The 18,396-nt window shown below is 40.2% G+C and overlaps 1 protein-coding gene and 1 pseudogene across 2 annotated transcripts in view; both read left to right on the forward strand.

The window, feature by feature from the left end:
* The window catches only part of WNK3 (WNK lysine deficient protein kinase 3), a 151,119-nt gene that overhangs the window by 116,235 nt on the left and 16,488 nt on the right, over positions 1-18,396 (forward strand). The gene's annotated exons all lie outside the window — the stretch shown is intronic.
* Positions 1,714-16,843, forward strand: LOC133753640 (3-oxoacyl-[acyl-carrier-protein] reductase-like; annotated as a pseudogene).

Below are 18,396 nucleotides of genomic sequence, written 5' to 3' on the forward strand. Positions count from 1 at the left end.
CAATCTGTATGCCTTTTATTTCTTTTTATTACATTAGCTAAATTTCTATCATGATAATGAATAGGAGCGGTAGAGTTGGACATCATTACGTTTTTCTATTATTATTTTTAAATTTTATTTATTTATTTGAAAGGCAGAGTTACGGAGAGAGGGGAATAAATAGAGACAGAATGATAGTTTCTATCTGCTGGTTCACTCCCTAAATGACTGCAGTGCCTAGGACTCTGCCAGGTTGAGGCCAGGAGCCTGGAACTCCATCCAGGTGTCCCATGTGGGTGGCAGGGAACTAAGTACTCAGACCATCATCTGCTGCTTTGCCATAGATATTAGCACAGAGCTGAATTGGAAGCAGAGCAGCTAGGATGCAAACCAAGACCTCAATGGGAAGCTGGTGTTGCAGGCTGTGGCACCACTATGCCAGCCCCTGCTGATTCCCGATTTCATTCCGTTGTGACAGAGCACAGGCTTTCCATGGTTTCAGTCCTTTTGAAATTATTGTGGCTTTGTTTCTTGGCCTATTATCATTACTGGAAAAAATGTTCTATGTATATTTGAGAAAAGGGTACATTCTGCTATTTTTGGGTGTAATGTTTTATATATATAAAATCTAACATATATATCTATATATGTGCATATATAGATATATATGGTTGGCTTATAGGACTGTTCAAATCTTCTACTTCTTTGTTTATCTTCTATCCTAGTTATTCTGGCAGTTGTTGAAAATGATTTAGAATCTCCAACAATTGTTGAATTTCTCCCTTCAGTTCTATTTTTGCTTCATATGCTTTGGAACTCAGTTGGTAGTTATATATCTGTTTATAATTGTTATGACTTTTTGATAGTAGTATGTGTTTCTGATAGTAGTTTAGCTGATCTTATTCTCTTTTGCTTAATGGTGTATGTACTATATGTTTTTCTATTCTTTCACTTTTTTAAGACTTTTTTTTTTATTTGAAAGACACAGTTACAGATAGGCAGAGGCAGAGAGAGACAGAGAGAGAGAGAGGTCTTCAATCCGCTGGTTCACTCCCCAAATAGCTGCAATGGCTGCAGCTAGGCTGATCCAAAATCAGGAGCCAGGAGCTTCTTCCAGGTCTCCTACATGGGTGCAGGGGCCCAAGGACATGAGCCATCTTCTACTGCTTTCCCAGGCCATAGCAGAGAGCTGGATCGGAAGTAGAGCTGCCGGGACTGGAACTGGCACCCATATGGGATGCCGGCACGGCAGGTGGCAGCTTTCCCTGCCTCACCACAGTGCTGACCCCCATTCTTTCAGTTTTAATGTATTTGGATCTTTGAATCCAAGTTGTGTTTCTTATGAACATCATATAGATAAATTGGAATTTTTCTATAAGGAATTTTATAGAATTTTCTGTAAGAAAATTTCTGTAAGATCTTCTGTCAGTTTCTGTCTTTAAACCATTTCCTCTTAAAGTGATTACTGGTAAGGTAGGATTCATGCTTGACATTTTGCTTTTATTTTCTGTATGGCTTATGACTTGTTTGTTCCTCTCTTCTTTGATTCCTGCCTTTTTTAAATAGATATTTTTAGTATAATTTTTAAGGTCCCTTACTGCTTATTTAATTTTATTGTATTTTTTTCTTATGGTAGCCATGGAGATTGCAACTAGCTTTTTAATTTAAAGCAGTCTAGTTCATATTAGCATTAATTAAATTGTGATGAAATACAAAAGTTTTCTCTGTGCGTGCATGCACATGCCTATGTTACCTCCAGTTTTCTTTGTACTGTTGTTAGACAATTACATCTTTACATGTTGTAAGCCCATCAGTGTAGGAGAAGAAAAGAATTATAAAGAGAAAATACATTTATACTGAATATTTATAGTTCTATCTTAATGATGTACTCTATTTCTTCATGTGGGTTTGGATTACTGTATAGCATCCTTTTTATTTCTTCCTAAAGAACTGTTTATTGGGAAGAATGGCCTATGGTTCTTTCGTTTCTTAGAAATGTTTTCACATCTCCATTATTATTATTCAAGATTTTATTTATTCATTTGAGAGGCAGAGTTACAGAAAGAGAGGGGAGAGAAAGAGAGAAAGCTCTTCCATCTACTGGTTTACTCCCCGAATGGCTGCAATAGCCAGCCAGAGCTGGGCCATTCTGAAGGCACAGGCTGCTGCTTCTGGGTTTCCCACATGGGCACAGGGGCCCAAGCACTTGGGCCATCCTCCACGGCTTTCCCAGGCACATCAGCAGGGAGCTGGATTGGAAGTGGAGCAGCTGGGAAATGACCCAGTGCCCATATGGGATGCCGGCACCACAAGATTTATTTATTTTGAAAGAGTTATTCAGGGGGGTGTCTTCTATCCAATGGTTCATTACCCAGATGGCCTCAATGACAAGGGCTGTGCCAGGCCGAAGCCGGGAACTTCATCTGGGTCTGCCATGTGGGTGCATGAGCCCAAACACTTGGGCCATCGTCCACTGCTTTTCCCAGTCCATTAGGAGGGAGCTGGATCAGAAGGCAAGCAGCTAGGACATAAACCGGCGCCCATATGGGATGCTGGCTTTACCCACTATGCCACAGTGCTGGCCCCAGCATCTATTACTCCTGGTACCTTCTCTTCTAGACTCAGTTAAATTACATTAACTTGTTTTTTAAATATTTATTTTTATTTGAGGGGGAAAGAGAGAGCGCCATCAAACTGCTATCCATCCTGATATCTACTGGTTCACTCCACAGTGGCCAGATCTGAGTCAGGCCAAAGCTGAGAGCTGGAACTCAATTCAGGTTTCCTATGAAGGTTTCAAGGACCCAAGCACTTGAGTCATCATTGTTGCCTTCCCAGGTTCTTCACTTGCAGCAAGCTGGAATCATGAGCCAGAAGCGGATGTTGAACCCAGACACTTCGATATGGGACACAGGTGTCCTAAACCATGTCTTAATCACCAGGCCAAGCCCCCTGCACCACAGAAAATATTTTGCCTAATAAATCTGTTATTAATAAGGTTTCATTTTATGCTGTAAGATACCCAAAAATGTGAAAAAGTAAAGCATTTTTATAACAGAAATACAATCATTTGAATTTAAACATTCCAGGATTCAAGTGAACATAAAATAATAAAGACTCCTTCTAATCTTTTCAGAAATCAAAACCAGGAAAGGTCATACTCTAAAAATGGTTTAATAGAAATGCAAAGTTTTGAGTATTCTTTGTATTCTAGTCATCAAAAAGAACTAGTTATTAGAATGAGCCCTGAAAGTATAAAGTTCCTTTTGCATGTCTGAAAGAATTAGCTGCCTTAACTTTTCCAGATTTGTTTTCACATTTTTATTTGCTTATTTATTAAGCATCAGAGAGAGAGAGAGAGAGAACTCCCATGCATTGGTCCACTCCCCAAATACTCAAAATGACCCCTTGCTGGAGCTGAAGCCAGAAACCAAGGACTCGATCGCTGGAGTCTGGGTGGTTGAGATCATTTGGCACTCAGCTGTGATGTTGCTAAAGAACATGATGTTCAAAATACATTTGAAGAGATGGAGAAATGTTTAGGTCAAGTAAATTTCCTGGTAAATGCAGCTGGTATTAGCTGGGATAGTCTTAGAACAAAAACTGAAGATCTGGTCTCTCAGCTTCATACCAACCTCTTGGGGTCCATGCTGACATGTAGAGCTGCCATGAGGACTATGATTCAGCATCAGGGAGTGTCTATTGTCAACGTAGGAAGTATTATTGGCTTAAAAGGCAATTCTGGCCAGTCTGTTTACAGTGCCAGTAAAGGAGGATTAGTTGGATTTTCACATGCTCTTGCCAAAGAGGTAGCAAGAAGGAAAATTAGAGTGAATGTAGTTGCACCAGGATTTATTTGCACAGATATGACAAAAGACTTGAAAGAAGAACATTTAAAGAAAAATATTCCTCTTGGGAAGTTTGGAGAAACTATTAAGGTGGCACATGTGATTGTATTTCTTTTAGAGTTCACCATATATTACGGGGCATGGTTTAGTAGTGGATGGGGCCTTACAAGTCATAGTATACTTTACAGGTTATTCAGTTATCAGAGTGGTTATGTATCTATATCTGGCCATTAATGAGATAATCATGCCTACATGGGTGACATTTGCTAATCAAACCTATTGATGCTACATATGTTGATTTCTTTTTATAAATATATCTAAAAAGGAGAATTGTGTTTTCTAAAGGGTGTGTATCATCTACTTTTGGTTGCTTTATAGATTATAACAAGACTTTTTAAAGGGATAAGTGGTATTAATTTATATATTTTGCTTGAAAAAAATTATATTGCCTAATTATGATGAATTATTTTATTTTATTAGGCTGAGTTTTCTAGAAGTTAACCTTTTTGGGCTGTTGCCACAATAAAATAAAAGAGTATTTACAGGACATTGATTAGCTGCCCATATCTTTGCAACCCTAGTAAAGCTGAGTATTTTATTTCTTTTGCATATGCTTGGACAGTCAATTTTTATACAGTTTGAAGCAATTAGGACCAGTTAGATAAAGACATGAACACCGGGTTCTACTCCCGGTTGGGGCGCCGGATTCTGTCCTGATTGCCCCTCTTCCAGGCCAGCTCTCTGCTGTGGCCCGGGAAGGCAGTGGAGGATGGCCCAAGTGCTTGGGCCTGCACCCTATGGGAGACCAGGAGAAGCACCTGGCTCCTGGCTTCGGATCAGCACAATGCACCAGCCGCAGCTGCCATTGGAGGGTGAACCAACGGAAAAGGAAGACCTTTCTCTCTGTCTCTCTCTCTCACTGTCCACTCTGCCTGTCAAAAAAGAAAGAAAAGAAAAGAAAATTGACTTCTTAGAGTGATACTACTCTTAATTAAGCAGCTGGGCAAAATAATTTGAATACTTAAGTGTGGTATTAGTTGACCTCTTTTACAGAAATTCTCAAAGGTGACCAGGATTAGTCCTTACCTTAAAGTTAAAAAAAAAAAAAAAAAAGAAACCAAAGACTCAATCCAGGTCTTCAAGGTGAGTGAGTGGTAGGAATCTACTTGAGCCATCTTTACTGCTTCCCATCGTATACATCAGCAGGGAGCTAGAAATGGCAGCAGAGCTGGGACTTAAACCAAAGCACACTGATATGAGGTCCCTAAGTGGCATCTTAACCACTACACCAAATACCTGCCCTTTCAAATCTTTTTCATAACAAAACTGTCAGTTTTGATATTTCAAGTTAGGTCCATTTTGTGTTACTGTAATGAAATATTTGAGGTAGGGTAACAAAATAGAGGTTTATTTAGCTTCCAGTTTTGGAGGGTGAATGTCCATGATTAGCTGGCCTCATCTATTTGTCTTTAGGTTGAGACTAAAGTTTGATGACATCACCTTGAGGATTGCATACAAGAGCTATCAATCACATGGCCAGATGGGAAACCAAAGAGTGATTTGAGATAAGGCTCAACCCTTTTTTTTTTTTTTTTTGACAGAGTGGACAAAGAGAGACAGAGAAAGGTCTTCCTTTTCCGTTGGTTCACCCCCCCCAAATGGACACTACGGCTGGCGCACCGCACTGATCCAAAGCCAGGAGCCAGGTGCCTCTCCTGGTCTCCCACGCGGGTGCAGGGCCCAAGCACTTGGGCCATCCTCCACTGTACTCCTGGGCCACAGCAGAGAGCTGGACTGGAAGAGGAGCAACCGAGACAGAATTTGGCACCCCAACTGGGACTAGAACCTGGTGTGCCAGCGCCGCAGGTGGAGGATTAGCCTATTGAGCCGCGGCACCGGCCAGGCTCAAGCTTTTAAAACAACTCACCATTGCAAGAATTCAGAGGTCCCATGAGAGCTACCTTTATCCCTCCCAGGGCCAGCTTCCTTAGTGATCTAAGGACCTCTTACCATGCCCCACTTCTTAAGATCCACACTACCTCCCAACATTACCACACTAGGGACCAAGCTTCCAACACAAGAAGCTTTGGGGGGGCCGGCGCCATGGCTTAACAGGCTAATCCTCCGCCTTGCAGCACTGGCACACCAGGTTCTAGTCCCAGTTGGGGCGCCGGATTCTATCCCGGTTGCCCTCTTCCAGGCCAGCTCTCTGCTATGGCCCGGGAAGGCAGTGGAGGATGGCCCAAGTGCTCGGGCTCTGCACCCGCATGGGAGACCAGGAGAAGCACCTGGCTCCTGGCTTCGGATCAGCGAGATGCGCCGGCTGCAGCGGCCATTGGAGGGTGAACCAACGGCAAAAAGGAAGACCTTTCTCTCTGTCTCTCTCTCTCACTATCCACTCTGCCTGTCAAAAAAAAAAAAAAACTTTTAAAAAAAGAAGCTTTGGGGGATAAACCACATCCCAAACATAGAAATTTCAGAAATAAAAAGGTGAACAAAGTAAATACGAGGTTATTAATATTTTGCCATTATAACTGCTTATTTCCAAATCTCAGTTGTACCCATTGTCTTACCCACTTTTTAAAATATTTATTTATTTGAAATGAAGAGTTAGGAGAGAGGCAGAGACAGAGAAGTCTTCATCTGTTGGTTCACTCCCCAAATGGCCATAATGGCCAGAGCTGAGCTGATCGGAACCAGGAGCCGGGAACTTCATCTAGGTCTCCTACATAGGTGCAGGGGCCCAGGCACTTGGGCCATCCTTTGCTCGCTTTCCCAGGTGCATTAGCAGGGAGTTGGATCAGAAGTGGACCAGCAGGGACTCAAACCAATGCCAGTGTCACAAGCCGAGATTTTAACCCGCCGTACCACAGTGCTGGCCCTTTACCCACTTCTGTCCTGGTACACAAACTGGCATTTGTCCACCTTTAAACTCACACAGCTGATCAGTTGACTCTGAAAAGATGGTGTAGATTTTGATGCCTTAACTATTATACACTTTGCACAACATACCGGTCGCTCTTTTTCTGTAGATTTACCTATAGAAAACGGGAATTCATTTCACTGAAACATAATTCCCTCCACCTACATGCAGAACATTATATCCTTCCCTGCAAGAAGTATGTCATCCCTGAAGGCATTTATAACACAGTGCTGTTTATGGGGTTCCTTCATGTGAAAGGATTTAGCTGTCTTCTTGCTTCACAGTCTTTTCTCGTTGAGCCCTTTACAATGTCATCTCATTGTCTATGGCCTGTTTGGTTTCCAATGAGAACCCAGCTCTTAATTTTACAGAGGTTCCCTTGTGTGTTATAAGTCTAATTTTTGGCTTCTTTCAAGATTTTCTTCATGTCTTCGACTTTCATCAATGTGCTGATGGGTGTCTAGGTATGGATCTCATTGAATTTACTCTAGTTGTAACTCATTGAGCTTGGATGTGTAGATTAGTATTTGTTTAATTTTGGAAATTTGGCGCCATTATTGTTCATGTTTTTCTACTCCTTTCTTGTTCTGTTCTTGTAACTCCTTTTATGCAGAATTTTTCATTCCTGATGGTGTCCAACATGTTTCTGAGACTTCAGTCATTATTTTAATTTTCCTCAGGGTGATTTTCTCTATTAACCTGTCTTGTTGACTGATTTTTTTGCCCAAATCTCTGTATTAGGAATTTTTTACTTCTGGGATTATATTTTTCAACTCCAAATTTTGTTTTTAAAAAATAAGTTTTATTTCTGTTATTCATTTGGTGAGACATCATACCATGCTTTAATTCTTTTAGGTATAGTTTCTTCACATTTGATTATATTTGTCATAGCTAATTTACTAAGCTGAAATAAATACAGGCCCCCTCGGATTTTTTTTAAAGATTTTTAAATTTATTTGAAAGTCAGAATTACAGAGAGATGGGGGGAGACAGAGTTTTTGCATCTACTGGATCATTCCCTATATGGCCACAACAGCAAGGGCTGGGCCAGGCCAAAGCCAGGAGCCAGGAGCTTCATCCAGTTCATCCACATGGGTGCAGGAGCCCAAGTACTTGGGCCATCTTTTCCTGATTTCCCAGGTACATTAGCAGGGAGCTGGATTTGAAGTGGAGCAACTGGGACTCGAATCAGCCATCCATATAGAATGCCAATGCTGCAGACAGCGACTTAACCTGCTATGCCACAGCGCCAGCCCCTCAGGGATGTTTTTGTTGGTTTCCTTTTTTTCCTGTATATGTAGCATACTTCCCTGTTTCTTTGCATGTTTCAATGTTGTGATAAAAACTGGATATTTTAAGGGCCAGCATTGTAGTGCAGCAGATGAAGCTTCTGTTTATGATGCCAGCATCTCATATTAGAGTGCCAGCTTGAGCCTTGGCTGTTCTGCTTTCGATCTAGCTCCCTGCTTCAGGGCCTGGGAAGGCAGCAGAAGATGATCCAAGTCCATGGGCAGTGCTTCCCATGTGGCTGCTGGCTTTGACATGGCCAAGAACTGGCTGATGAAGCCATTTGAGGAGTGAACCAGTGGATGGAAGACTGTGTGTGTGTGTGTGTGTCTGTCTCTTTGCATTTCCAATAAATAAATCTTTTTAAAAACTGGATACTTTAGATAATATCACAACTCTGGTATCAGATTACTCCATTCCCCCAAGGTTTGTTGTTGCTGTATTTTGTTAATGTTGTTATTTATCTTGTTGCTACTTATTTATTCAGCAATTTTTCACAAAGAATCAGTATTCCTTACAATGTCTGTTCATTTAATTCCCTGCTATAATTTAATTTTTTAATTTTTTTCTTTTAACATGTAAATTTATTATAAAGTATGCATTTACAAGGAAATCTATGACATCACTGATTTTAAAACATAAAAGTGTAACACACTGTCCTGAATTTTTGCTGAATGAGGTAATTAAACGCCCAATTTTCTTTCATTATAAAAAACACCACTTTTATGGGTCCTAAAATCAGTATTCCTTGCAATGTCTGTTCATTTAATTCCCTGCTATAATTTTAATTTCTTTTTGTCTTTACTTTTTTAAAAGTATTTTTAAAAAAAGATTTATTTATTTGAGAGGTAGAGTTACAGATGGAGGGAATGAGAGAGGGAGAGAGAGAGAGAGATCTTTCATCAGCTGGTTCACTCCCCAAATGGCCACAACAGCTGGAGATGGGCTGATCCAAAGCCAAGAGCCAGGTACTTCTTTAGCTCTCTCACATGGGTGCAGGGGCCCAAGCACTGGATCAGAAATGGAGCAGCCGGGACTCAAACCAGCACCCATATGGGATGCTGGTGCCACAGGCAGAGGCTTAACCTGCTTTGCCACAGAGCTGACCCCCACTTTTTGTTTTTTACTTTTAAGCCTGGTCTCCTAAGGTTCACACCTGGGCCAGTGCCATTTATTGATGAGCCAATTATTGGCCAAAATTCAGTTTCTGCATGAGCATCTTTTCCAAGGGGATCTCTGTGAAAATGCATACATTCAGACTTCAGATAGTTTACAAGGCAACCTTTAATTTTGCTTTCAAAACTTGCCTGGGAACTCAAGGTCAGCCAGGTATGAGTGACTGGTACCTTTTCCATTCTGAGGTCTTTGCTGGGCATGCTAGAATTTTATGTTCCCAGGAATATCTCAGAGGTTTCCAGAGTGTCCTATGGTCATCTAGTTTCCCAGAATTCCCTTTTCATTGTAGGCTAGGCTCTTGTTTGCCACAGCTGAAGTCACAGCTTTGGGCAGCTTAGTTGCTGCCAGCACTTTACTTTAATTTCAGTAGTGTTCCACAGGTAACCCCTTATTCTTCACCCCTCCAATGCCCTTCCATTTTAAACTGAGCAGAGCTGAGCTTTGAGTGTAATCAAATACCTACCATACTCTGCAAATATAGATTTTTTTTTCAGGTTTCTGCAAAATAATGACTGCTATAGGGGCGGTGCTTTTAAGAGAGGCTCCAAAAAGGTCTGATCTATCCCCTTGTCTGAAGTACTGCTGGCTTTTGGCTACAACACTAAGCTAAAGAGATGGGGAATGGGCATTGTCCCGAGTTAAAATGTTCCAGATACCGGTAGTTTAAAAGTTCGTATTGCTTATATGATTTTAATTTTGCCATGTGGCTTTGATATTTGTCAGAGTTCTCAAATGCTGGGTTTTATATATTTTTTCCCATAGTTTCATTGTTTCAGAAGACAAGGGAGTTTACCCAGGCCCTTGCTTTGTTTTTTTAGATTGTGTATTCCTTCCATTTCTGTTTTCCAGAGTTTATTTTGAATTGGTCTTATTTCTCCTTTAAGTGCCTGGAAGAGTTTTTCAATAAAACTATTGAGGCTCAGAGATTTCTTTTTTATAGGGTTAAGAACAAGTTCAAATTCTTTGATGGTAGTAATAGGATTGTTTAGGTTTTATATTTTATGTTGGGTGAGTTTTGGTAATATGTTGTTTTGAGGGACTTGCTGTATTTAATCTGTTTTAGCCATTTTTACTAAGATCCAGGTTTTACTCTTATTGGTTTTTCCCTACTGTTTTCCTGTTTTAAATTTCATTGATTTCTGATTTTAGTATTTTCTACCTTCTACATGCTTTGTGTTTATTTTGCTTATTTTTTCCTAGTTGTTTAAGATAGAAGCTAAGGGGGGCTGACACGGTGGCACACTAGGATAATCCTCCATCTGCAGCACCGGCATCCCATATGGGTGCCGGGTTCTAGTCCCAGTTGCTCCTCTTCCAGTCTAGCTCTCTGCTGTGGCCCAGGAGTGCAATGGAGGATGGCCCAAGTGCTTGGGCCCTGCACCTGCATGGGAGACCAGAAGAATTACCTGTCTCCTGGCTTCAGATCCACATAGCTCCAGTCATGGCAGTCATTTGGGGAGTGAACCAATGGAAGGAAGACCTTTCTCTCTGTCTCTCTCTCTCTCACTGTCTGTAACTCTGTCAAATAAATAAAAATCTTTTTAAAAAAGCTTAGATTACTGATAAGTACCATTGTAGCTGCATATTTCAATTATTAGCCTTTGTAGAGTGAAATTTCAGATTCACAGCAAAATTGTTCTGATGGTACAAAGAATTATCATTTAGCCCACCTTGTTTCCCATATTGTTAATAGCTTACATAAATTATTATGGTAAATATGTCAAAACTATTGAATCAGGCTTGATACTTTATTATTAAAGTCTATATTATAATTTTTTTTACCTTAAATAGTTTTTCTGTCCCAGGATGCTACATTATATTTAGTAGCCATATTTCTTTAAACTTCTTTTGGCTTTAATAGTTCATCAGATTTCCCTTATTTTTGGTGATACTAACAATTTTCCTAAGTACTTGTTAGGTTTTTTTCCTCCCAGAAACCTTTTATTTAAGGAAAACAAACTTAGGCATTTCATAAATACAACTTTAGGAACATAGTGAGTCTTCCCACTATACCTGCCCTTCCACCCTTCTTCCCCCTCCTTCTTCCATTCCCATTCTTTCTACCAATATCTATTTTCAATTAACTATATACACATATGATTAACTCTATACTAAGTAGAGAGTTCAACAAATAGTATGAAGAAAAACCTGCTCCTCAACAGTCAAGACAAGAACTTTTCAAAATCATTGCATCGCAAAGTGTCAATTTCACTTCTATAGCTTGCCTGTTAGGTCCTCTATTAGTTATCACAGATCAAGGAGAGCATATGGTATTTGTCCCTTTGAGACTGGCATATTTTACTAAGTATGTTTTCCATTTCCATCCATTTTGTTGCAAATGACAGGATTTCACTTTTTTTACCCCACAATAAATTCTATGGTATACGTATCCCATAATTTCTTTATCTAGTCTTCTGTTGATGGACATTTGGGTTGGTTCTGTATCTTAGCTATTGTGAATTGAGCTGCAATAAACATGGGCGTACAGATAACTCTTTCATATCCTGATTTCCTTTGATTTGGGTAAATTCCCAGGAGTGGGATGGCTGGATCAAATGGTAGGTCTATATTCATATTTCTGAGGTATCTCCATACTGTCTTCCCCAATGGCTGTGCCAGTTTACACTCCCACCAACAGTGGTAAGGTACCTTTTTCCGCACATCCTTGCCAACATTTGTTGTTTGTTAATTTCTGTATGAAAGCCATTCTAACAGGGGTGGGGTGAAATCTCATTGTGGTTTTGACTTGCATTCCCCTGAAAGCTAGTGATCCTGAGCATTTTCTCATGTGTCTGTTGGCCATTTGGGTTTCCTCTTTTGAAAAATGTCTGTTTAAGTCCTTTGCCCATTTCTTAACTGGATTGTTTGTTTAGTTGTTGTTGATTTTCTTGATCTCTTTATATATTCTGGTTATTAATCCTTTATCAATTGCATATTCTGCAAATAATTTCTCCCATTCTGTCAATTGCCTCTTCACTTTCCTGAGTGTTTCTTTTGCAGTGCAGAAACTTCTCAATTTGATCTAATACCATTTGTCAATTTTGGCTTTGATTGCCTGTGCCTCTGGGGTGTTTTCCAAGAACTCTGTGCCTATGCCAGTGTCTTTCAGGGTTTCCCCAAGGCTTTCTAATAATTTGATGGTATTGGGTCATATATTTAGATCTTTAATCCATTTTGAGTTTTCCTAGCACCATTTATTGAAGAGACTGTTCTTGCTCTAGGAATTAATTTTAGTTCCTTTGTCACAGATAAGTTGGTTGTAGATAGTTGGATTGATTTCTGGCATTTCTGTTCTGTTCCTTTGTTCTATCCATCTGTTTTGTAGCAATATTAGGTTATTTTGACTATAACTGCCCTGTAGTATGTTTTGAAATCTGGTATTGTGATGCCTACGGTTTTGTTTTTGTTGTTTAAGATTGCTTTAGCTATTCAGGGTCTCCTGTGTTTTCATATGAATTTCAACATCATTTGTTTGTAGATCTGAGAAGAATGTCATTGGTATTTTGATTGGTATAGCATTGAATCTGTAAATTGGTTTAGGTAGTATAGACATTTTGATGATATTGCTTCTTCAAATCCATGAATATAGAATGGAACATGAAATGAAAGATTTTTTCATTTTATGTTTTGTATCTTTCTTTAATGTTTTTGTAATTCTCATCATAGAGCTCTTTGACATCTTTGGTTAAATTCATTCCCAGATACTTGATTTTTTTATAGATATGTGAATGGGATTGATCTTAGAAATTCTTTGTCGGACGTGGCATTGTCTGTGTATAAAAAGGCTATTGATTTTTTTTTTTTTTTTTTTGGACAGGCAGAGTGGATAGTGAGAGAGAGAGACAGAGAGAAAGGTCTTCCTTTTTGCCATTGGTTCACCCTCCAATGGCCGCTGCGGCCGGCGCATCTTACTGATCCAAAGCCAGGAGCCAGGTGCTTCTCCTGGTCTCTCATGCGGGTGCAGGGCCCAAGGACTTGGGCCATCCTCCACTGCCTTCCCGGGCCATAGCAGAGAGCTGGCCTGGAAGAGGGGCAACTGGGATAGAATCCGGTGCCCCAACCGGGACTAGAACCCGGTGTGCCGGTGCTGCAAGGCAGAGGATTAGCCTGTTAAGCCATGGCACCGGCCATGCTATTGATTTTTGTGTGTTGATTTTATATCCTGCCAATTTACCAAATTCTTCTATGAGTTCCAGTAGTCCCTTAGTGGAATTTTTTGGATCCCCTATGTATAGAATCATATGATCTGCCAGTAGGGATATTTTGACTTCTTCCTTCCCAATTTGTATCCCTTTGATTTCTTTTCCTTGCCTAATGGCTCTGGCTAAAACATCCAGGACTATTGAATAGCAATGGTGAAAGTGAGTATCCTTGTCTGGTTCTGGTTCTTAGTAGGAATGCTTCCAACTTTTCCCCATTCAGTAGGATGCTGGCCATGGGTTTGTCATAGATTGCCTTGACTATGTTGAGAAATGTTCCTTCTATACACGATTTGCTTAAAGTTTTCATCATGAAAGGGTGTTGTATGTTATCAAACACTTTCTCTGCATCTGTTGAGGTAATCATATGGTTTTTGTTCTTCACTTTATTAATGTGATGTATCACATTGATTTGTGTATGTTGAACAATCCCTGCATATGAGGGATAAATTCAATTTGGTCTGGGTGAGTGATCTTTCTGATCTGTTGGCTAGTATTTTGAGGATATTTGTGTCTATGTTCAACAGGGAACTTGGTCTATAGTTCTCTTTCTCTGTTGCATCTTTTTCAGGTTTAGGGATTAAGGTGATGCTTAATAGAAGCAGTTTGGGAAGATTCCCTCCTTTTCAGTTGTTTTGAATAGCTTGAGAATAATTGGAGTTAATTCTTCCTTAAATGTTTGGTAGAATTCTGTAGTGAAGCCATCCAGTCTGGGCTTTTCTTTGTTTGGAGGGTCTTTATTACTGATTCAATTTCTGTCTTGGTTATTGGTCTGTTTAGGTTTTCTATGCCTTCAAGGCTCAATTTAGGTAAGTCTTACGTGTCTAGAAATCTACCAATTTTTCCTAAGTTTCCCAGTTTGTTGCATGCAGCTCTCTGTAGTAATTTTTGATGATTCTTTTTATTTCTGTAATGTCTGTTATTATATTTCCTTTTTCATCTCTAATTTTATTGATTTGGGTCTTCTCCCCCTTTTTTGATTAGTTGGGCAAACTGTGTGTCAATTTTGTTTATTTTTTCAAAAAACAAGCTCTGTTTCACTGATATTTTGTATTTTTTTGTTTCAATTTTGTGTATTTCTTCTCTAATTTTAATTAATTCTTCTACTAGTTTTGTGTTTGGTTTGCTGCAATGCATTGTTTCTCATTTATTTGGTGTGTTTCCATTTTCTTGATTTAGGTACCAATTGCTATAAACTTTCCTCTTAACACTGCTTTTGCTGTATCCCATAAGATTTGATATGTTGTGTTGCAGTCTTCATTTGTTTCCAGAAATTTTTTATTTCACTTTTGATTTCTTCAGTGACACACTGTTCATTCAGGATCATGTTGTTCAGTCTCCATGTGTTTGCATATGTTCTAGAGATTCTTGAGTTGTTGATTTCCAGCTTCATTCAGTTGTGGTCAGAGGAGATGTGCGGTATGATTTGGATTGTTTTGAATTTGCTAAGATTTCCTCTCTTCCTAGCATGTGGTATATCCTAGAGAAGGTCAATGCACTGCTGAGAAGAATGTGTATTCTGCACCTGCGTGATGCAGAGTTCTTTGGATATCCATTAGGTCCATTGGGTCTATAGTGTCAAATAGCTCTGTTGTTTCCTTGCTGATTTTTTGTCTGGTTGATCTGTCTATTGCTGAACATGGGGTATTGAAGTCTATGTCTTGCTTTAGATCAATTAACATTTCTTTTAAATATCCAGACAGCCTGTAATTAGGTGCATATATATTTTTAATTTATTTATTTTTATTTTCTAAAGATTTATTTATTTGGCCGGCACCGTGGCTCACTAGGCCAATCCTCTGCCTTGCGGCGCCGGCACACCGGGTTCTAGTCCCGGTTGGGGCACCGGATTCTGTCCCGGTTGCCCCTCTTCCAGGCCAGCTCTCTGCTGTGGCCCGGGAAGGCAGTGGAGGATGGCCCAAGTCCTTGGGCCCTGCACCCCATGGGAGACCAGGATAAGCCCCTGGCTCCTGCCATCAGATCAGCGCGGTGCGCCGGCTGCAGCGCGCCAACCGCGGCAGCCATTGGAGGGTGAACCAACAGCAAAAGGAAGACCTTTCTCTCTGTCTCTCTCTCTCTCTCACTGTCCACTCTGCCTGTCAAAAAAAAAATTTATTTATTTGAAGGTCAGAGTTACACACAGAGAGAGAAGAGGCAGAGAGAGAGTCTTCCATCCGCTGGTTCACTCCCCAATTGGCCACAACAGCCAGAGCTGCATCGATCCAAAGCCAGGAGCCAGGAGCCCCCTCCGAGTCTCCCACATGGGTGCAGGGGCCCAAGGACTGGGGCCATTCTCTACTGCTTTCCCAGGCCATAGCAGAGAGCTGGATCAGAAGTGAAACAGCCAGGACTTGAATCGGTGCCCATGTGGGATGCCGGCACTAAAGGGGGTGGCCTCACCTGCTACACCACAGTGCCAGCCCTGCATATATGTTTATAATAGTCACATTTTCCACCTTTCGTTTCACTAAAAAGACCTTCTAATCTATTCTCTATACCTTCAGAAACTCCTAAGACCCATTTGATAGTATCCCATAAATCTACAATTTTTTTTAAGATTTCTAATTTCTTCTTTTTTTGTGGTCTGACTAAAATTTATGGAGATTTGTCTTGTAACTTGGATATTCTTTCTTCAGCCTCACTGAGTCTGATGTTAAGGCTTTATACCTCATTTTTATTTTATCTATTGAATTCTTCATTTCCAATATTTCATTTTGGTTTATCTTTAAAATCTCAATTTCATGGCAAAAATCTTCATTCATGTTATGTATGGATTTCTTTAATTCGTGGATTTGCTTCTGATTTCTTCTAAGTAATCCTATGATCAATTTTTTGAATTCCATTTCTGGCATTTCTTCAATTTCTTCATCTTCACATTCTAGTACTGAAATGTTGTGTTCTTTTGGGGACATCATGTTGTCTCCCTCATTCTTGTTTCTTGAATTGCTGCATTTATTTTTAGTCACTTGTGGTAATATTTGGTTTTTGGTTTTTTTTTTTTTTTGCCCTGTGATTTATCTTTGGACTGTGCCTCTGTGGATTAGTGGAGGGTCTGTTCTTTCAGTGAATGCCCAGAGGTATTTGTTGGGTGTGGCCAGGGAGCTCTGTTCAGTTCTCCAGGGTGAGGGAAGTGTCCAAGGTGACACCCAAGTTGGGCGTGGTAAATCTCTTTTTTATTCTTTTATCAGAAGGGAGATTTGGTCATCTCTGTTGGCATAGTCTCACACTCACGTTCTCTCCTCCAAGGAGACCAGTGCGTGGGTGCAAGCCCCAGTGGGTACAATATGCATCTGCACTGCCACAAGGACCATACAGAGGACCCCTGCAGTCCTCGGTGTGAGCATGGATCCTGCAGCAGTGACCCTCACCAGAGCCCTGAGCATGCGGAGCCACCCTCAGTGACCGCCCAGAGACCCAGCCGTGCTCTGTGACCTCCCACACAGCCACAGTGTCTTCACAGTCCCAGCACACAAGGCTCCCACAGTCATGAGCACCCGGCCCCCTGTCAATTCTCCCAGCCAGACTCAGGCATTTCCTCTTGGCTGGTTGCTGGGGTAGCAAATATGAGCTGGCACAGCTGTTACATATATCCAAAATGGCACCTGCCCTCTCTTGACTAGTTATAGGACACCGGTGCTGGGTGGTCAGAGAGAGGGAAATGTGCCCCCTTTTTTTCCTCCAGTCCCCTCCAGGGCTCCAAGTCGGAGTCATGCCAGGCTCTTCCTGCAGCTTTATGGCCTGTGGCTTGGGCTGTTGCAGTCTGGTCTCACCTCACTCAAAAGCTGGTGCTAAGTCTCTTGGCTGCTAGGGTCCTGAGTTGTGCAAGTCCACACCCTCCACATGGGTCCACAGTGTCTCTAATTTGCATGGAATTTCCTCTCCCGTTTTCTCCCTAACTCTTCCCTGAGATTGCACTCACCCCCTCTTTTTTTTTTAGCTATCTTCCCCTCAAGTCTAGGTATTTTGTGTAATTTTGTTTTTGAATATTTTCTTACTTTGTGGTAGTATAAGATGCTCCAGGCTCATCTTGCATATTTCCTATCCCCACCCTGGAAGCAGCTGTTGACATAAGTAACCTTAAATTCTTCTATTGCAGAATGGTCTTAAAGATGTGGATACTTGAGATAATACTACTTCTAGGCCCTCTTAGATGACAAATAAGGAAATATATAGATATTGTGAAGAGTTCATGGGAAAACAAATTTAAAAATAAGTTTCTTTGGTTCAAAAAAAATTGAAATGCAAGCATAACTTTTTCATAACACACATTTTCCATGAACTATTTAAAGACCTCATTGTAGGTATAGTAATTTTAGAATTGTTAACTCATACTCTAGTGGGAAACACCTTTATCAACTAGAATACAGTGATTATGAAAACTTTGTTTTGCCTTTAGTATTACAGGTACCACTCATTTCTGAAGATACATAATTCAACACCTGTTCCCCTACCCCCTTAAATGAGGTTGTGTCAGATTTCCAGTATGGCTAGGTTCTTTTGTCCCATTCTTTATTCCATTTTGAGATTCCCTTACCTCCTCTGAGATTTTTTAAATTTACATACATTAAGTTGTACTCTCTGTGCTAAAATATTCTGTGCATATTGTCAAATGCATTCTATCCTGGGATCCCATGATCTATAATTTTTAAAATATTTTTGTACATTAAAATTTACTCTTTTTGTTCTATAACATTCCATAAGTTCTGATATGTTATATTCTCATATTTATACATAGATATATACATACATATGTGTATTTCCAAAATGTTTTCTAATTTTCCTTGAGAGTTATTCTTTAATTCATTTTATTTGGTGGTGTATTTAATTTCTAGGTGTTTAGAGATTTTTCTCTTAATCTTTGTGTTACTAATTTGTAATTTAGTTTTTTGAGATTTATTTAATATTTAATTGAAAAGCAGAGTTAGAGAGAGAGACAGACAGACATAAAGACGGACAGAAACAGAAATCTTCCATAGGCTAGTTC

Source organism: Lepus europaeus, chromosome X, assembly GCF_033115175.1.
Source record: "Lepus europaeus isolate LE1 chromosome X, mLepTim1.pri, whole genome shotgun sequence".
Taxonomy (NCBI): Eukaryota; Metazoa; Chordata; class Mammalia; order Lagomorpha; family Leporidae; genus Lepus; species Lepus europaeus.